Below are 8,599 nucleotides of genomic sequence, written 5' to 3' on the forward strand. Positions count from 1 at the left end.
CTTTCCCTAGATTTTACAATGACCTATATATGATTGCACAAGAAATGCATAGCCAGCAATAAACACTTTTAGCCGGTATATAGCAATGATCATCTGTCCTAGTTATTCAAGTATAGAACATATAATCTCACAGGACAATAAATTTCTTTTAATCTTCTGGTTTAGCCCTTTGAGAGTCATAAGAATTCTAATTACTGTTATGTATTTAACTACACATCAAGAGTGTGAGGGCTGTAAATTCTAGACATAACTTTTTTATCCACAAGCCACAGATGAAAGAAAAGCTGATAGTGTTTCTTGACCTAAATTACTGCCCAACAGCCAGATTCTGCTCTGGGGCAAAAAGGATTCAGCGTCACTCTTAGAACTTCATAAATCCCTACTCTTCTCTTAAATACTGTTTATTTGCAGTATAAATGCAGCTCTCTGTAGTGGCTGAGGGTCTGTAAACCTGTTCATTAGAGAGCAGTAGGTATGTATGCCAATAAGGTTCTGTTGTGGCTCCTAGAATGACTTCACTAGCAGTGTTAAATACAATCACCTCTACAGCCAGCACATCTGTGCTGGTGAATCTGGTTGAGATACAGCAAGGCTTACAGAAGACCACTATTTTGTTCCAGCTCATGTAATTTGGGAAGGTGATGTAATGGTCCATGGAAAAGCTCCTTTGGATGGCACCTTCTGCATCTCAGCACAGGGCTCTGCTGCTCCAAGTATGGATGAGCACATGAATTGGATTCCTCACAGTTGAAACAAACCAGAAGTTGCACTTGAGGACCATGTAGGATGTGCTCCACTTGCTAAGGGGTCTACAGGACAAAACTAGATCTAATCTTAAATAAACATCCTGGAAACTGCAGAGGGCAGAAACTGGATCTTCAGAACCAGCTGTTTTGTTCTCCAAATCCTGTTGTGCTGCACTGCTTGCTAATGCAGGCACAGCTGGCATTAGTGCATTTGTAATATAGATATGATTCTGCCCTGCTCAGCAACCCAGAATGAATTTCCAAGTCATTGACACTTCAGGTAAATCCTGACCCTAAAAAAATGGGTCCCTTTCTGCTCAGTAAGGGCCACATAGGTGTAACTATTATTCTCGTTACTGTTATTTGGAGTCCAGTTTCACAAACAGTGAAGGTTATTCTGCATCTGCATTAGTTCCCTTAATTCAGTTCACAATATGCTGCACAAATGCTTGTGGTTATACAGTGCAGGCACAGGACAGGAATAGAAACACACAGCTGGGAAGGAGGAAATGATTATTTAAGCAGTATTGTTGCTGAACGTCACAGCATGTCAAACCTTACTCTGAAAATCTGGAATATCTCCTGGGGTAAGAAAAGGAGAATTTGACCCCAAATTAATATATTGCATAGGCTGTTGCTGCAACTATGCAAGAATATATGTTATTTTGAAAGCATGTTAGTCACAAAGTAGAATAATACATCAATTAAAGTGACAGAATATACATATTTTGTATTAAAAATGTAATAATTGAATGGAGTATTAAAATATGGTTTCTATCACAACTTGTTAATGCTTAAATAGTGCAGTGCTGAGACCACTTGCTTCCAGGCTGATCAATAATGTTTCATTATCTCACATTCCATTCCTTAAATATCTGTTTCTGTTATTGTTCCTTGTCTTTTGTTATGGTTCTCAATCTCTGGAATGTGAATGTACAGTTCCTAGCACAGGGGGGTTCCTTATCCATAACTAGAGTTCCTGGGCATGACAAGAATGTAAGCAATGCATAATAATGAATAAATATTGTATAAAAAAATAATCAGCATGGAAAGGGGGAGCAAGAGGACAGTGATTGAAAAAAACACCCAGGGAGGACTATACTTTTCTTGCATTTATTTCCATCATTCAGCTGACAGAGATTTTTGCACTGGATAACTAATACACTTCCTTTTTCAGAGGATAGCCAAAAACAGGGTGAAAAGTGACAAAAATAAACATGTAAAACTTCTGTACTTGGCAACTACTGCTATTTTTCATGTGTTATTTGATGTTCAGCCTCAACAGTATTCACAGCACATCAAATTATGTTGTGCCAAGAATGGAATACATATAATTTGCTATTTCTGCTATTTCACTATCAAATTTCCTCAATACTGGGTATTCATATTCATAGAGACAGAAAGTAGTTAGATCTAAAGTAACATCTACATCTAAAGCTAGACTCAGTGAACCCTATTAATAGTACAAAGATAACTGGATTTCTTTTTCTATATTAAAGTAGAAAAAAAAATAGGGAAAATAAAGCAACTTCCAAGAAAGCTACTTACAAAATTGATTCAAATTGTCTAAATGCCATGATAAAAAAATACTTTAAAAAATATTTTCTAAAAGACATTAAATTTCAGTGATGCTAAAATTTTATTTTCCATCTTTTCAAACAGAAAATGTCTTGCTTCATTTTTAAAATGTAAACTATTTTGGCCTTAAAAAAACCCCAACCTAAATTAAAAGTAAAGAAAGGGAGGTGAGCTCTTCCAAAAGCTAATACAACCATTTAACTTGTTCAGACTGTTTGCATATCTTATTTTGCTGAATATATCTTAAATTAATTGCTAATGGATTTTCATCCCATTGTTTAAAAATTTATTCTGCTCCTCTCCCAAGACAGATTTTAATACCGTTTTGTAGATACAACTATCACCAAGAAATGTCTTTGAAACATTTCCAGAGAAGCATAAACTGCGACCTCATGCTAACCTAATAAAGACACATATGGTTGTGAGGAAGACTGATTTAGGAACACCTACACTGAAACTTCCTTTGATCAAACATAAGTCTAGAACAGAAAACTCTCTTGCAAGGCAAATGTGCAAAAGCCCACACTGGGGCCAAATGAGTCTGTTGGGTAGATTGCCTGGATGCTTTCTGGCAAATGGGATTAATGCTGAATCAGCCCTTAATCAATGAAAAGACTGAAATGGGGCTGTGAAGCAAAAATCTACTTGGTGAAGGGCTTTCTGTGTCTGAACTGAGCATGCCTAGGCCATGAGATGAGGAAAGGCAAATTGAATCTGATACAAATTAGCTGTAAATGTTATTAAAATGTCTATGAAGAGCAGCCTGTAATTTACCTTGGAGAAATTACCAATTAAATGTGGCCTTGGTATACTATAAATAGTATTTTAACTGATGAAGGCAGACCAACAACACAGTAAGGAATCTGTTAATATGTAATTGCACTAGCTTGGTAGTCTGCAAAGTGAAATATGTAATTGTAGAATAAAAGAATCATAGGCAGTAGAATAAGAGGAAATGGCCTCTAGTTGTGCCAGGCAAAGGTTAGGCTGGATATTATGAAAAAAAATTCTTCACCAAAAGGGTTGTGAGGCACTGAACAGGCTGCCCAGGGCAGTGGCTGAGTCACCATCCCTGGAGATCTATAAAAGATGTGCAGATATGGTGCTGAGGGACATGGTTTAGTGGTGGATGTGGCAGTACTGGGATAACGGTTGGACTTAATGATATTAAAGGTCCTTTCCAACCAAAATGATTCTATGATTCTATGATTTTTGCAAATGGTCTCATTGATTTGATCTTAGCAGCAAGAGCAACAGAGGGAGATCAATACATCACCCATAAGCCATTTAGTATATTGCAGATCTTAAGCTCATACACACTGCTTTGAAGGGAAAATGTTATTGTTTTCCTGAGTGCTCAGTGAAGCTTGGTGAAGCCAATAGAAATATTCCCATTGGCAAATAAGAGGTTTTCATGGGGAAGGAGGAAATACCAGAGTCCTGCTTCCTTTAGAGATAACAACTACAGCTGCCATATGAAAAAGTTATTCCAGTGAAAAGAAAGCTAAAAATAAATGTAGGCAAGAATTATTGTGTTGAACTGCTTTCCCTGTTTTTGAGAACATTTTCATTTTCTTGCTGAAAGCTAATACTCATGCCAGTGGTTTTGTATTTTTCTGTTATAAAACAAAACATGCAAGTATTTTTCAGAGTATTTAATATTGAAAGTACATTTCCAGTGGCAACTGTTGGCTGTCACAAACCAATTTGTTTATTTTTTTAATCTGCTATATTGCCAGTCAGAAGAGCCTATTGTGTTACTTCTGTTCTGAGGATGTTCTTTCTCAAAGCAGGTTTTTCAGAGTGCCTGTTTAATGCATAATACAACCTCTCTAAAAAGCACAGGAAAGCCTTTTCAAAAAAATATTTCAGAAGAGGAAAGTAACTCAAGAGCCCTTTCTGCAACATAGTTCATTAAGCATCTCACACAGTTGGGGATCTATCAGGTTAGTAAATATATGATGGAGGATTAGGTAAATTAAAGAATCTGATTGGAACATTGTAGATATTATTGATCCATGGATGTGATTTAAGACAGTAAAGGTACAGTATTAAGGATTTATTATTCATATTCCTGTATTAGTAGGAACGCGTTAGAACCATCTGAGTTACAGAAACAGGCAAACCAATTTGCCTTGTCTGCAAAAATAGAGGTCGCAAGAAAATCAGCAGGGATAACAGCCTGACTGAATGGGGAAAACCTAATTAAGCTCCAATGCAAAAAGAGAGCATATGGAAAGTGTAAGTGGGTAGGGACTACCAAGGAGGATTGCCTGGGCACACAGAGATGAAAATAGGAAGGAAAAAGTGCAGCTAAATTAAAAACTGGCAAGGAGTATGAACGGCAAGAAAGGCTTCTGTAGTTAGTTCAGCATCAAAGACATTTAGAAATATAGATCCTTATGCTTTCTTGCTGTGTCATTTCCAAAAATGATGTTGGAAGCCTTTTTTGCCTCAGATTTGACTGAAGGATCTGCTTTCAAGCTTCACGTGCCTCTGTGTCTAAGAGCAAAGTTGGGCTACAGAAGTCCTACCAGTGGTAAAGGAAGAGAGAGTTAGGAACTGCTTATGTAAGGGGGCATACAAAAAGCCCATGGGACCTGATGGGATACATCCAGAAGTGCTGTGGGAGCTGGCTGATGTCACTGCAGGTCTGCTTTTATCATCTTCATCATTGCATGTGACAAGATAAACCTTGAATAAATAATAAGGCAGCAAAAATATTTTGCAAAGCAACCAATGTCCATACTATAAAATTTCCACCAACTGTCCCTAATAGCAGAGAGCAATGAGGTGACTAATGACATCACGCAGGCCAGCAGGAGTGTTTCAAATACATTATAGGTGTAATCACTGCCAAAGAAGATTTTTCTGATGTTCATCTGGAAGTGTGGCAGCCATACAAACAAACAAAAAAATGTTCCATGACTTCTTAATCAAGACGTTTAGAAATGTAAGTGTAATTTCCACAACTGGTATCATTCATCTCAGGAACAGCTGTGTATTTGTCCAATTTATCCAGTCAATTCCAAGTATGGACTGTTGTTAAATCACGTCACTTCCCATTAATCAGCATTTAAAATTGAAATCGAGCTGTGGGCAATCAAGTAATACTGAGAGTGAGAGTGCATGACTAATTGTCACCCTACACATTTCCTTACCATTAGCTATGAATTTACAATGAATTGCAAAAATGCAACATTCCTTTTCCATTTTTAAAACAATACCTGTTAACTAAAGCTGACATACCCAGCTGTGGGAAAACACACTGAATGTAAAACAGAAAACTACCCAAGGGGAAAAACACCATGATCAAAGGGTGGCTAAGGGCAAAGCAAAGTCTGTCCCTGAAATCCTTGCAAGGAGCTTTGAATTACTTTAATGATAACCCTATGCATGGTACTTAATACTGAACCATCTGGGAAACGGGTGCAGAAGAAAGATGATATTGCAAGTAGCAGTGACAAATATTTAGCAAATGATAGTGCAGACTGCCCAGAAATAGGGGAGAGAGATAGGAGCAGAAATAAAGGGTTATGTTTTGACCCACTGAGACATTCAGTTCCTAGTCTTCAATGAGAGAGGTTGTGAAGCATGTGCACATCTTCAAAGATGTTAATGTCTAAATAAACATATTTAATTTATGCATCTAAAGTCATGCATACACTTAAATGCATTTCTAGACTGGACACTCAGTATCTTTCAAATCAAACTCTTGCCTGGGTCTTGAATGTTAATATTCAGTAAGGAGATTTCTCATTTCTTAATGTCCTTTAGTCACATGTTTAATAGCATAACTAATATATATGAGTAATGTAATAATGGAGAAACATTATATAAGAGAGAAACCAATCTTTCCAACTAATGGCTTGAAAGTTGTGCTGTCTGATGGTAGATAGTGTAATAATAATTGGTAAATATTTTTGTTTGTGAGTGGAAGAGGTTAACCTCCTCCTCTGTCAGCAGAGGCTGCAGTGCTCTCAGCTAGAGTGTGTTCAAAGGAACTCTTGATTTGACATACCAAAGAGAAGCAGAAACCTCTGGCATGGGAGGGAAATTCCTAAAATGGATCTGCCACTGACAGAACAGACACATTCTGGAAATCTCTGCCCTCAGCTGCCAGCTCCCATGCCCCAGCTGGACATCCCCACTCCCTTGTGTGAAAAATGTCAAGCGAACTGTTCATGAAGCCAGTCTAAATGAGTGGGTTAAGTCCATAGCAGAACATCTTTCTTACTGTCATTTTCATATTAATTACAATTTGTTTTGATGAGATAACATTAATTATCTTAGTTAAAATACTTTATGGGTTTCTCAGATAATTTATTCACTGTATACATCAGAGTCAAATGTTTGTATGTACACAACTAAAGGAAGGAATTGTACCATTGAATAAGGTGTTTATTTGCACTGTCCACAAAAAACCCCACAAAATATTTCAGGCAGGTAGGTGTGTACAACTGACAGCTGAAAGACAGTCTTCTGCCTAAGGAGAGTTAACTTCTCAAAAACCTGTCTCACTTCCCATCCTATCAAATCTCAGCCCCAAATAACTCTCAAATTTCTTTTTTCCTTAAGGCTTCACACATTTCTTTGTGAAAGGGGAATGCTGCAGCTACCACCACTAAGACACTCACTGCCTGTGACTCATTATCTAACTAAACTATTGTCCCTCTGCCCTGCTCATGGTGTGAAGCAGAGAAGAGAAAAACTCAAAATTCTCTTTTAGCTGTGAACTGCAGGGTCACAGGGTGACTTCTCTCCAGAAGCTGCAGAAAGGATTTTACTGAGCTGAGCTTTTGAAAAACCTGAGGCTCTTGCTGCTCCTTGCCCTTCACTTTAGGCAGCTAACATGGAAACAGGAGCTTAGACACACAATCATGTCCCACTGCAATGACAGCTTTGCTGCCCCTTCACTCCACCTGAAATTTCCCAATGCCTTCCCTACCTGGGCTAGGCTTCATTTTATGGCACAACAAATGTATTTCATTTACAAGTGAGAAAACAGCACCACGTTGATCTGCTAAGGAACCAGCTGCAGCCCAATCCACCCCTGTCCTGCATTTCTGTGTATGTTTGAAATGCCTTTGGAAACACATGACAGCGCCCTTATGGGTAAATCAAGAAGTAAGTAATTCAAAAGAGATGTATTTATTAAAACACTGAGAAGCCATCTTTCTCTTGCCCAGCACCTGCAGGAGTGATCTGAATGACTGGCCCTCTACCAGTGGCATTGGCTGCTGTGCCCAAGAATTCAAAAGCACAATGCTACACCAGAAGCTGTAGGGCTTTCACCAGGCATAGCATTTTTAACATTGGGCTCTGTAGCCAGGAAAGCAAAGTGAGTTCTTTTGCATATCTGCCCTGGGGAAAATGTGAAGAGATACTTGCATCTATTACCGAATCAAATCGAGTTGAGTTCCATTCTTATCCCTTCTGTATTATTTAAGCGCACTTGAAAGAAAAAAGCATCACAGGTCAGACCTTGTATTTGAAAGACAAGTATTAAACTGCATTAAAAATAACACAAAACCTGTCAAGAGTTTTATTTTTAAAAAGAATATTATTTTAAGAACAAAGGATGGATTGAAATAAATAAAAAGATGAGAACATGGGTTTTTTTTCAGTACTACGTAAAACTATTTACTTACACCCACTTTTGATTTTCAAGGTACACTGAAGGTATTCTTTCAAGAGACCAAGCTGCTCCCAGATGGCTGCATACATGAAGGGATGCTTCCATTTCAGAGTGGGACTTTACCTTCCGTGAACAAACACAGTGCCTGGAAACCTGTGGCTGGAAAGGCCGGGAAAGGTCTGTAGCAATATATTTGCTGGTTGCATTTTCCAGTGGTACCTGGGAAGGAGAGAGAGGGTGTAATTGCCCTTGTGCAAGAGGTATAAATATTTAAAATCATAATGAGCCCTGTGCTCTGGTGTTGAGATTTCCTTTCACCACTAGCTGATACAGATATCAGCTCCTGCCTGCTTCCACTAATTATTAGAGTTGTCCCCTCTTGGGAAAAGCTGACACAGCCTCGCCTGCTGCTGCGGTGGGGGGGCTGTAACCCCCTGCGGCCTGTGCCTGGGGGGGCCCAGAGCCGGTGAGCACGGCAAGGGGAGCGCCGGAGCCCCGCGGGGGAGCGCGGGCAGGCGGCTCAGCCTCCCACCGGGAGTTACCTCAGGATACCCGGGATACAACATCCTCCCAGCTCCTCACACGTCTCTGTGGGCTTTGGGGCTGCCCCAGGCCCCGGCGGGGGGCTGGGGTGAGA

Source organism: Chaetura pelagica, unplaced genomic scaffold, assembly GCF_000747805.2.
Source record: "Chaetura pelagica isolate M959 unplaced genomic scaffold, ChaPel_1.0 scaffold248, whole genome shotgun sequence".
In the NCBI taxonomy this organism is placed as follows: domain Eukaryota; kingdom Metazoa; phylum Chordata; class Aves; order Apodiformes; family Apodidae; genus Chaetura; species Chaetura pelagica.